Below are 9,178 nucleotides of genomic sequence, written 5' to 3'. Positions count from 1 at the left end.
ATTAATAATTGTCAGTGAAAGCTTCTTACAAGGATACTTAGACCAGACAGTGTGTGTGTGTGTGTGTGTGTGTGTGTGTGTGTGTGTGTGTGTGTGTGTGTGTGTGTGTGTGTGTGTGTGTGTGTGTGTTGGGTGGGTGGGTTGGGGGGGGGGGGGTGATAGAGCTGAACCTCCTCTGTCTCTCTTAACCGTGTAAATCCTCGAGCTTCTCTCTTCACCCAGAGGAACCTGAGCAGCACAAACAGCTCTACTGTCGCTTTAAGACTGCCGGCCGTGCAGCGTTCAGGAGGAGTGTAGCCTGTGTGTGTGTGTGTGTGTGTGTGTGTGTGTGTGTGTGTGTGTGTGTGTGTGTGTGTGTGTGTGTGTGTGTACGGGTGTGCGTGTGGCAGTGGGATGCCTGGGATCACCGATCACACTCGATCCATCGCAGGAGTGCCGGAGAAAATCGGGTCGTACTGAGAGTTTATCACTTTAAACTGACACTGTGCGGCGAAAGAAATAAAGAAAGAAGCAAAGAAAGAAAGAAGAGGAAGAAGAAGCAGCGACGTGGACGCGGCGGTGACGGGAACGCGCATTTCAAAAAAAAAAAAAAAAAAAGACGCAGCGGGAAAATCTCATGAAAAGCCATGTGAGTGAGCAGGTACGGAGCGGACGGGTGGAGGACTGGGTTCTGTAGGATACTTAATTGTGGCTGGATGGGTTTATGAATGAATGAATGAATGAATAAATGGATGGATGAATGAATGGATGGACGGATGGATGGATGGAAGTCTGAGCCGCGCGCCTTCGCGCACAACCCAAGCGCCCAATGCGCCAGGCTGCGTTTGCGTTCGCGTAACTGCGGAGCAAATAAACAAGTCAATCGCATGCCAAGCTTAGGCTGGATAGAGCCTGCTTTTATTTTCTCTCTCTTTTTGGGGTTCTTTGGGGTTTTCCTCTGCATTACTGCGCGTGTAATCCAGGCTTTGATAGCAGCTTTGGGCTGTAGGTCTGACAGGAGTGTGTGATGCTTTGCCTCTCGCGTACACACAGTCACACAGATGGCATGAAATCCAGACAGCATTCATGATATGACAAGAGGATCTACAAGAATGATTATTTCTAACACTTCTCATGGGATCAGATCTCCATAACGCATTCTTATGGCATTCATGGCATTTTTCTTACCGAATGCTTCATAAGGCTTAAAATAAACCTCTATAACTGTTCATAACAGCACACATGAAAATCTTATAATAATAGGCGCTGTATAAGGATTCATAGCACAAAGTGACGTATATTTCACTTGTCCTTAGCGTTACTTGTAAGACCAGTGCTATAAAGCTTCATAGGAACGCATTTTAATACATATTTTTCCTGTTATTGGTGAGATCGTTTCTGTAATGCTTTCATTTCTTACTCATCCACATATGAGAGTGTAGGGAGGATTTGATCCCTTGTGTACACTTATAAACATTTATGTACAGTTACAGATGTTTATGATGAGTAAAAGTGCCATGCTTTGAGCTGTGAGTGTATGCAAATCATTATATGAATGAACATGACATTTGTTATAGAGCGTTGTAGGAGTGGCCTAGTGGTTATGCTAAGAACAGGTCAAATATGTGTTTATAATGCATTATGGCACTTTGTTGTTAATAAAATGCTGTCATAACGTATTAGGTGTGTGTTTATAAACATTTGAGTACTTATTTGAGCTCTATTTTCAGGTTAGAGTTGCAGTATGCTTAGAGCTCTGAATCTATATAAAGCTCTGTGTGAATAAATATAGCATTTGCCATAAAGCTTTATAGCAGTGCTCTTAATTAATGCTTAAAAAGTGTTGTCACTTTGTGTTGTAAAGCATTATAAAAATGTTATGTTCATTCACATAATGCTTAATTATTTTTTTTAACCGAAAGCAGAAAAGCATAACACATGTTGTAAAGCATTATAGCAATCCCGTCAATAACTCAAGAACAGGTTAAATATGTATCATAATGCATTGTGTCACTGTGTTAAGAAGCATAATACTATGCTGTAACATTTGTGTACAGATAAAAAGGTTAGAGTGTAGACTTAATGTATTATAATGTCTTATGTCACTGTGTTATGAAGCTTTATAACAAATGTCATAATCATTTATATGGTGTAATTAATCTTAACTAGAGGACAAGCATTAAAGATTATGTGAATAAACATAAAAGTTTATTAATAGTTTAATAATAATTTTATAGTAGTGGTCCTGTCAATAACACTAAGAATAGGTTAAATATGTATTATAATGCTTAGTGTCACTTTGTGGTATAAAGCCATATACTATGCTATTATAAAAATTGATTGCATTTGCATAGAGTTATAGAGTCTTGTGATATAATGTGTAGGTATAATGCATTATAATGTATTATATTACTTTGTGTTATGAAGCTTTATAACAAATGTCATGACAGTTCAAATGCATCCATTAAGATTATGTGAATGAACATACTTTATGTCCATAGCGGTGCTCTTGCTCATAATGCTAATTCAGTATGTCATTTTTTGTCATAAAGCCTTACAACTGTTCCGTCATAACCTTCTACAGGTGTATTTTTGTACATCTCTGTAGGTGTTTATGTCAGAGGCTTCAAAGTTTCTCATGCATTTTGAATTGAAATCTTTATGCATGCACTTATAATGCATTATAAATGCCCGGCTCATGGAAAGTGTCGGTGTATTATTTACTCTGTTTAAGGAGTGACAGTAGGTCAATGAGTGGTCAAAGCTGTGATCAGTGATGTTGTTATTGATCCTGCGTTAGGAATACTACTCCATCTAGTCTCATTATTATGCAGCGACATAACTGAAAGCTGTTCTCAGGAAGCTGCCTGGACATAAGTCACGTCTGAAAATACGGACTCAAACCAAAGTCATTAAATTATCCGTCATGTACGCGGCGTATCGAATTATAAAAGTCATTTTAAACACCTTTAATAAGTAATAAATCAAATTACGACTGAGAGATATGATAACATGACATGATTCATGCTGAGCCACATTAACATCATATATTATTTTCCGAGTGTTGTGGCCATCGTTAGGATTTAGAACCTCACTTGTACTGAGTTCTGGTATTTTCAAGCTTATGGTTCTTCTATCAACTTCTGTGACAAGTTCGCATTTCCCTTATTTTGTAAAATGGCTTAACCCTTATTCTTTATAAATGTACTTATTTATTATTTATTTATTTTTGTGGTCAAAGGGTTCCACCCACTGACACGTCGTCGCTGTTTACAGACATTTTCTGTCTATCCGTTATTCATGCTAGGAAGTTAGCTAAGATGTCACATAGGTCAAGCGCACAAAAAAAAGAAAAGAAGAAAGAAGAAGAATAGTTAAGCAGAGGGAGTGTGTTAATCAATGTATTATGTGTTATTGCTGTGTATATTTCATAGGTTGTTTGTATCTGAGTATGCATGTGTGTGTGTGTGTGTGTGTGTGTGTGTGTGTGTGTCCATGAGGGCCCTTTTTAAACACTAGGCAAAATGCACCTTGGGCGGTTTATTTCTTGCAAAATATTTTACATTTGTTAAAAGGGAAAAGAAAATTCTTGGAACTCTGCAGTTGTAGAAACATCTTAATGTCTATCAGGATACTGTAGTATATTATTATAACATAACAGACCTGTCTGTCTAACAAGCTCGTTATTATCTGAGTAACAGTTAAAAAAATATTTATCTGTTTTCTTGCTAATGTTGTGCAAACTTTTGAACTTGACTGTCGAGAAAAACAGGAACCGTGATATGTGATAAGCGATTTATATCATTATATTAATTTACCTGTTGTAGAGTATTTCATTTCCATTTGCTTGATAAAGTTTTAAATGCAATACTGTGAGTGTGTGTGCATATGGAATACTGTGAAAATCTCTCCTGGTATCGTGATATAAAAACATGCTACATTTTTCACAGCATTGTCATTAGCGGTTAAAGCTTTGGCTAAACTTAAACTTAAACGTGGACATTTCAGGTATCGTGATAACGATGTCACGATCCGTTAACTCGATACGTCGTGAGCATTTCTTGGTAAATATGTCACGTTATGATGGATTCGACTGGGCTGAAATCATCACGGGTGTTAAACACTGATTATCAGGAAAATAATTGAGTATAGATTTTTGTCACAGAGACTTTATTAACCTCTTTAACCGCTCAGAACGGAGCTGGAGCAGACCGAAATGCCGATAGGTTAGGGGTCAAAGGTTAACACGGTCACAGAGTTATTAGTTCAGGTGTTTGTAGATGTAGATGGCGATATTCAGTTGTGGAGAAATACATTTCTTATCTTCCGGTTGAAATTTGGTGTAAGTGGTACGTGCAATGATAATGATGATGCTTGTGAATTTCACCGCTGTTCTCGCAGTGATCTCTATACGACTTAAAGATCTGGGACGCAGTGCAGTCACGTCACTGCGTGTGTCAAGACACGGTCGGTGACGTGGTTCGGGTTATTTCTGGATTCATCCTTTCACATTTTAGAATAAAATGGAAACACAATACAGCTATTTTTTTTTTTAGACGAAGAGCATTCCTGTGTTTGCTTTATTGCACACAAAGGAACAATTACCCATAATCCCTTAATCTGTGTCAACAACAACACTAAACTACACTGAAGTTCTTTTTCCAAATCACTAAGACTTCTCAAATCAAGGAGAAAGTAAAAACACGACTCGTTGATATGATACTTTTGAGCCGTACCCGTGTTCAAGAGCTTCGAGTTCTCCGAGAACGTTTCAAGATATCTTCAAGGTATGTTGAGATGTCTGTCAGCGTGTCGAGTGCCTGGTTGTGTCGAACGAGCTCGGTCGAGGACTTGCCGCCGATGTAGTGGTAATATAGCTTAGCTAGTAATTTTATTTCTTTATTAATATATTTTTTTTTTTTAATTGTGATACCGGAAGGCAAAGAACTCATAAACAAACTGATTAACTTTTGAAGGAGGTCTGGAAATATTTTATAGACATACTAGCATGATGGTTTCCGTAGTTTTATAACAATTCAAAAGAATGTCCTGACATGTTATTCCCTCAGTTAAAAAAAAAAGAATTTATGCTCTGGCTAAGTAAGTAAAGCTTTGTGTGTAGTCTGTTTGTTAGTTCATGAAATTTGAAGGTGAAGATAAAAAAAATAAAATAAAATAAATCCCTCATTTTTATGATTGCCGCAGTACATTTTTCCTACAGGTTTCTTCTCATTCCTAACCTCACTGAGCACAGGTTAGACATTTTGAGGGCAAACTACAAGGTTTCTGAACCCTCGTAGTGTTTGTTCGGTTGAATTACGGTTCCATGCATGTTTATCACATTCCGACTTGAACTTACACGGTCCAGGTGATGGGACTTTGACCTTCATTCTGAATGCAATTACAGTGAGAATTAGAAACGCTACTGCTAGTGTGAGGGCAGAAGAGCAGTGGGAGTGCGTAGGAAATGCAGAATTAGAAAATAAGGACAGGAGAAGAGCACACTTGTGTGTGACTTGATGTGCAACCTCCTTGTGCATGCGAGCGTTACGCGGCTAATTGTTCGGGAGATAATGACAGACTCGTCTACCGGACGTAAGGTCGTCAAGTCTCTGTCGTGACCCGTACTTGATTGATCGTAATGGAGATTGAACTGCATTATTCATAGTTTTGGGAGCAAAAAAAAAGAAGAAGAAGACGAAGAAAAGAAACACAACAGCAGTCTTCGTAGTAAGATCGAGGTCAGATAAATCAAGCAGTGAAGTGCACACGCAAGCATTGACCTGTTCAGGAAAAAAAAAAGAAAAAAGAAATGACTGGCAGGACGTGCTCTTGTAAACGCCACTGCTCGACGAGAGCGTGCCAGCAAAAGATCTTAGCTCTGCAGCAGCTTTTAAGGAGAAGACATTTACAGTGGCTCTTAAATTGGCTCGTGTTATGAAGAGGAGGAGGAGGAGGAGGAGGAGGTGGAGGAGGCTGGGAGCTAAGGAGGAGGGGGGAAAAGGAAACAAATGCAAGCAAAAAAAAAAAGTCCTGTATTAAAACTAACAGCGTAAGCAAAAGTAGAGGGCAAAAGGAAAAGAAGGATCTTAAATCATGTCTCTGGGTGCCAGCTCATCTGTCAGCAGTGCCGCACTGAAATGATTTTTCCATCTGTAGAATAGAAATGTCAGCCCAGGGCGAGCGGGGTGTACCGGTGACATTTTTATAGAGTGGACTAGTATTATGCATGCGATTTATAGCACTCGTACGGAGGCGCCGCAACGCGCCGCACTGCACATGCCTGAAATCTCCTCCGGCTTTTTTAACTCCCAAACATCTCGGAGACGCTAAACACTCGAACACGCAGGCACGGATCAGAGTTTTTTTGGCAACAGGTTTTTCCTCGCACTATATCAATGCCAGCAGGTTCTCACTGTGCGTCCCTGTACACGTTCTCATCAACAGGTCACGGTGTATTAACGCTAAATGACTTGAAGTTTGTTTTCCCGTCATTATAACAACACAGCGTTGAGAAAGATAAGCTAGAGCTCAACACGGCTCTGACAAACAGTTCAGTACCCCGTGTGCTCGTTTATATCAGAAGTCAGGACACCTTAGGAGAGCTACAGTATAGAGAGCTGAGAGATTGATTTCTATTTATTTTTTCAGTCTGTTTAGATTTTATAGTAACGTGGGATTAACGCCTAGATGCAGCTTTAATAATAATAATATAATCAAGACACCAAATTTCTAACGTTTTCTCTCAGAAATCTTAATGTAATAAAATGTAGCAAGCAAGTCAGCAATGTTTCATCTGAAAACGTTTCAGCTACGAGCGTCATTCGTAAAAGCTCATGACTAGCTAATCTTTATTATTATTTAGTTTTTATCGTCATGCTTACAGTATATGTCCTTGTTCAACACCCCATTCCAGATTTATTCCCTATTTGCTGTTATAATAAGCTCTACTGTTCTGAGCTGGAAAGGCTTGGGTCCTGTGTAGATATGTGTTCATTCAGCTACAAGAGCATTAGTGAGATTAGACTGATGTCGGAATGGTGTGGAGACTCCAGTTCCAGTTCATCCCAAAGGTGTTCACCGGGGTTGTGTCGGAGTCGGACTCAGGACATTTGAGTACTTCTATGTGCGTCTTTATGGAGCTCGGAGGCTTTGTTGCACAGGGGCGTTGTGCGGATGTGGTAACCTAGTGGTTAAGGTGTTGGACTTCCAACTGGAATGTTGTGAATTCGAATCCCACGTCCACCAAGCTATCACTGCTTGGCCCCTGAGCAAGGCCCTTAACCCTCAATTGCTCAGTTGTATAAAAATGAATAATAAGGGTTCTTAATAAGGGTTTCTGTTGAATGCTGTAAATGTAAAGTAATGCATTGTCAGGCAGGAACAGGTTAGTGTCTCTTAGTTCTAGTAAAGAGAAAGTGTACATTCATATCATACAAAGAAAATTTAGGTAAGAACCACATACGAGTGAGACGGCCAGGGGGGCACATACTTTTGCCCAAATGGTGTACACTGTAGTAGAAACAAAACGCTCTTCTTGTCCCAGGTGTTTGGGATACTGATTTGTCCAACACAGTATAGAGAAAAAGAAAACTGGGAAAGAAAGTCTGAGCGAGGTGAGAAGATGGTAGACGGAGTCGAAGGGATAAAAGAGCGGCCGTGATCGTTTACACTATAGTAGTGATAGAGCCACAGAACTACCGTCTCACAGCATCCTGATAAAAAAGTTGCATGTTTTCTACATGTGGGTGTGAGTGGGCTAAAAAAAAAAAGCTTTTAAAAAATATATTTGCCTGACCTGCAGCACTGTAGCCTCGAACAATGCATTTTGTGATTTTGGAGGTGTGAAATTCGCTTCCTCTACTCCTCTAAAGTGAAAGTGAAAAACCGTAACCATTTTTTTTCCCCCTTCAGATAAAGAGCACACTAAAGTTCAGAAGGAGATATTTGTTTCGAGGACATTTATTTTATGATGGATTTTGCTATATTACGTGCGGGAGTAAAACTGCACAGTCATCAGCTTTTGTAATTCGTTTCATTTGAATTGAATAAAACTTAAACAGAATGTCGTCACAATTAGAATCGCACACAGCTATAATTGAGTTTATTTGTATCGAGCTTTAAACAGCGTCAGGTTTTTTCTCATGTAGTTTTAAATCAACCCCAATATCAAATAATAGTGTTTTAAGAGTTTATTTGATTTTAAATATTGGAAAAACATGATGTGTTGGACTCCTGAAATGAAATTAGGGCACAGAAGCCTTTATGGTGTTTATACATTACAGAACAGTGGAATTATTTTTTTTTTTCGTAACTGAGGAGGTTGGGGTTGGCGCAGGTGCAACTATGATACTGTGCCCCTGGAGCAGGGAGAATTAAGGGTCTTGCTTAGTTGCCGAATAGTGAGAACTTGACAGTTCTGGGGGTTAAACAAAGATCTTTCGATCAACAACCTAGAGCCTTAATCTCTTGCACCACTACTGCCCCTAAGCTGAGCCTCAATTTGGGCAATCCACCTCCTTGATGATGGTATTGCCCCACCACTGCCCCTAAGCTACATAAGCCTTACTTTGGGTGAAACACCTCCTTGATCATGGTATTGCCCCACCACTGCCCCTAAGTTGAGCCTCACTTTGGGCAAAAAACCTTTTTCATCATGGTATTGCCCCACCACTGCCCCTAAGTTGAGCCTCACTTTGGGCAAAAAACCTTTTTCATCATGGTATTGCCCCACCACTGCTGCTAAGTTGAGCCTCATTTTGGGGCCTTTGGTAAAAAGAGATAAATGCGATTTTGTCCATTTTCACAAGCTGTGTTCAAAAACGTCACGATTTCATCCAGTATAAAGTCGTTTTCCAGACTGGCACACAAAGTCAATTTTGATATGTCAGATTTCTATGACTAATTTTTTTCCATGTTAGCCTTCCATGCACAGAGTTCCTATTCTTTCACCCTGTATCTAATGACCAAAGGAAGACGTCTGCAGCATGTTACTCTGTGCAGGCTCTGTATAATTGAGGGCTCGAGAGGACAAGGTAGGGGTTGCGCTTAAATTGGACTTAGGAGCGTTATTCAACGGTATCTTAATTTAACCAGCCACCGGTTATATTAAGCAAAGCCCAGAGAGAAAAGTGGCTCACTCTGAATACTAGCCATTCTACACCGATGCTGAGACTTTTGAAGGTTACAGGCTTGTCTA

The 9,178-nt window shown here is 39.7% G+C and overlaps 1 protein-coding gene across 4 annotated transcripts in view; it reads left to right on the top strand.

The window, feature by feature from the left end:
- Positions 1-223: 223 nt before the first annotated feature.
- nrip1a (nuclear receptor interacting protein 1a) overlaps positions 224-9,178 on the top strand; it is a 48,938-nt gene continuing 39,983 nt past the window's right edge. For 2 of the 4 annotated variants that reach the window (XM_027150552.2, XM_027150551.2), the window contains exon 1: positions 224-628. The gene's annotated coding sequence lies outside the window, so the exon portion shown is untranslated. Of the gene's footprint in view, positions 641-9,178 lie in introns of all 4 variants that reach the window. The other 2 variants (XM_027150549.2, XM_027150550.2) reach the window with 1 other exon arrangement.

Source organism: Tachysurus fulvidraco, chromosome 11 (assembly GCF_022655615.1).
Source record: "Tachysurus fulvidraco isolate hzauxx_2018 chromosome 11, HZAU_PFXX_2.0, whole genome shotgun sequence".
Taxonomy (NCBI): Eukaryota; Metazoa; Chordata; class Actinopteri; order Siluriformes; family Bagridae; genus Tachysurus; species Tachysurus fulvidraco.
This window is presented reverse-complemented; position numbering and strand designations above follow the sequence as displayed.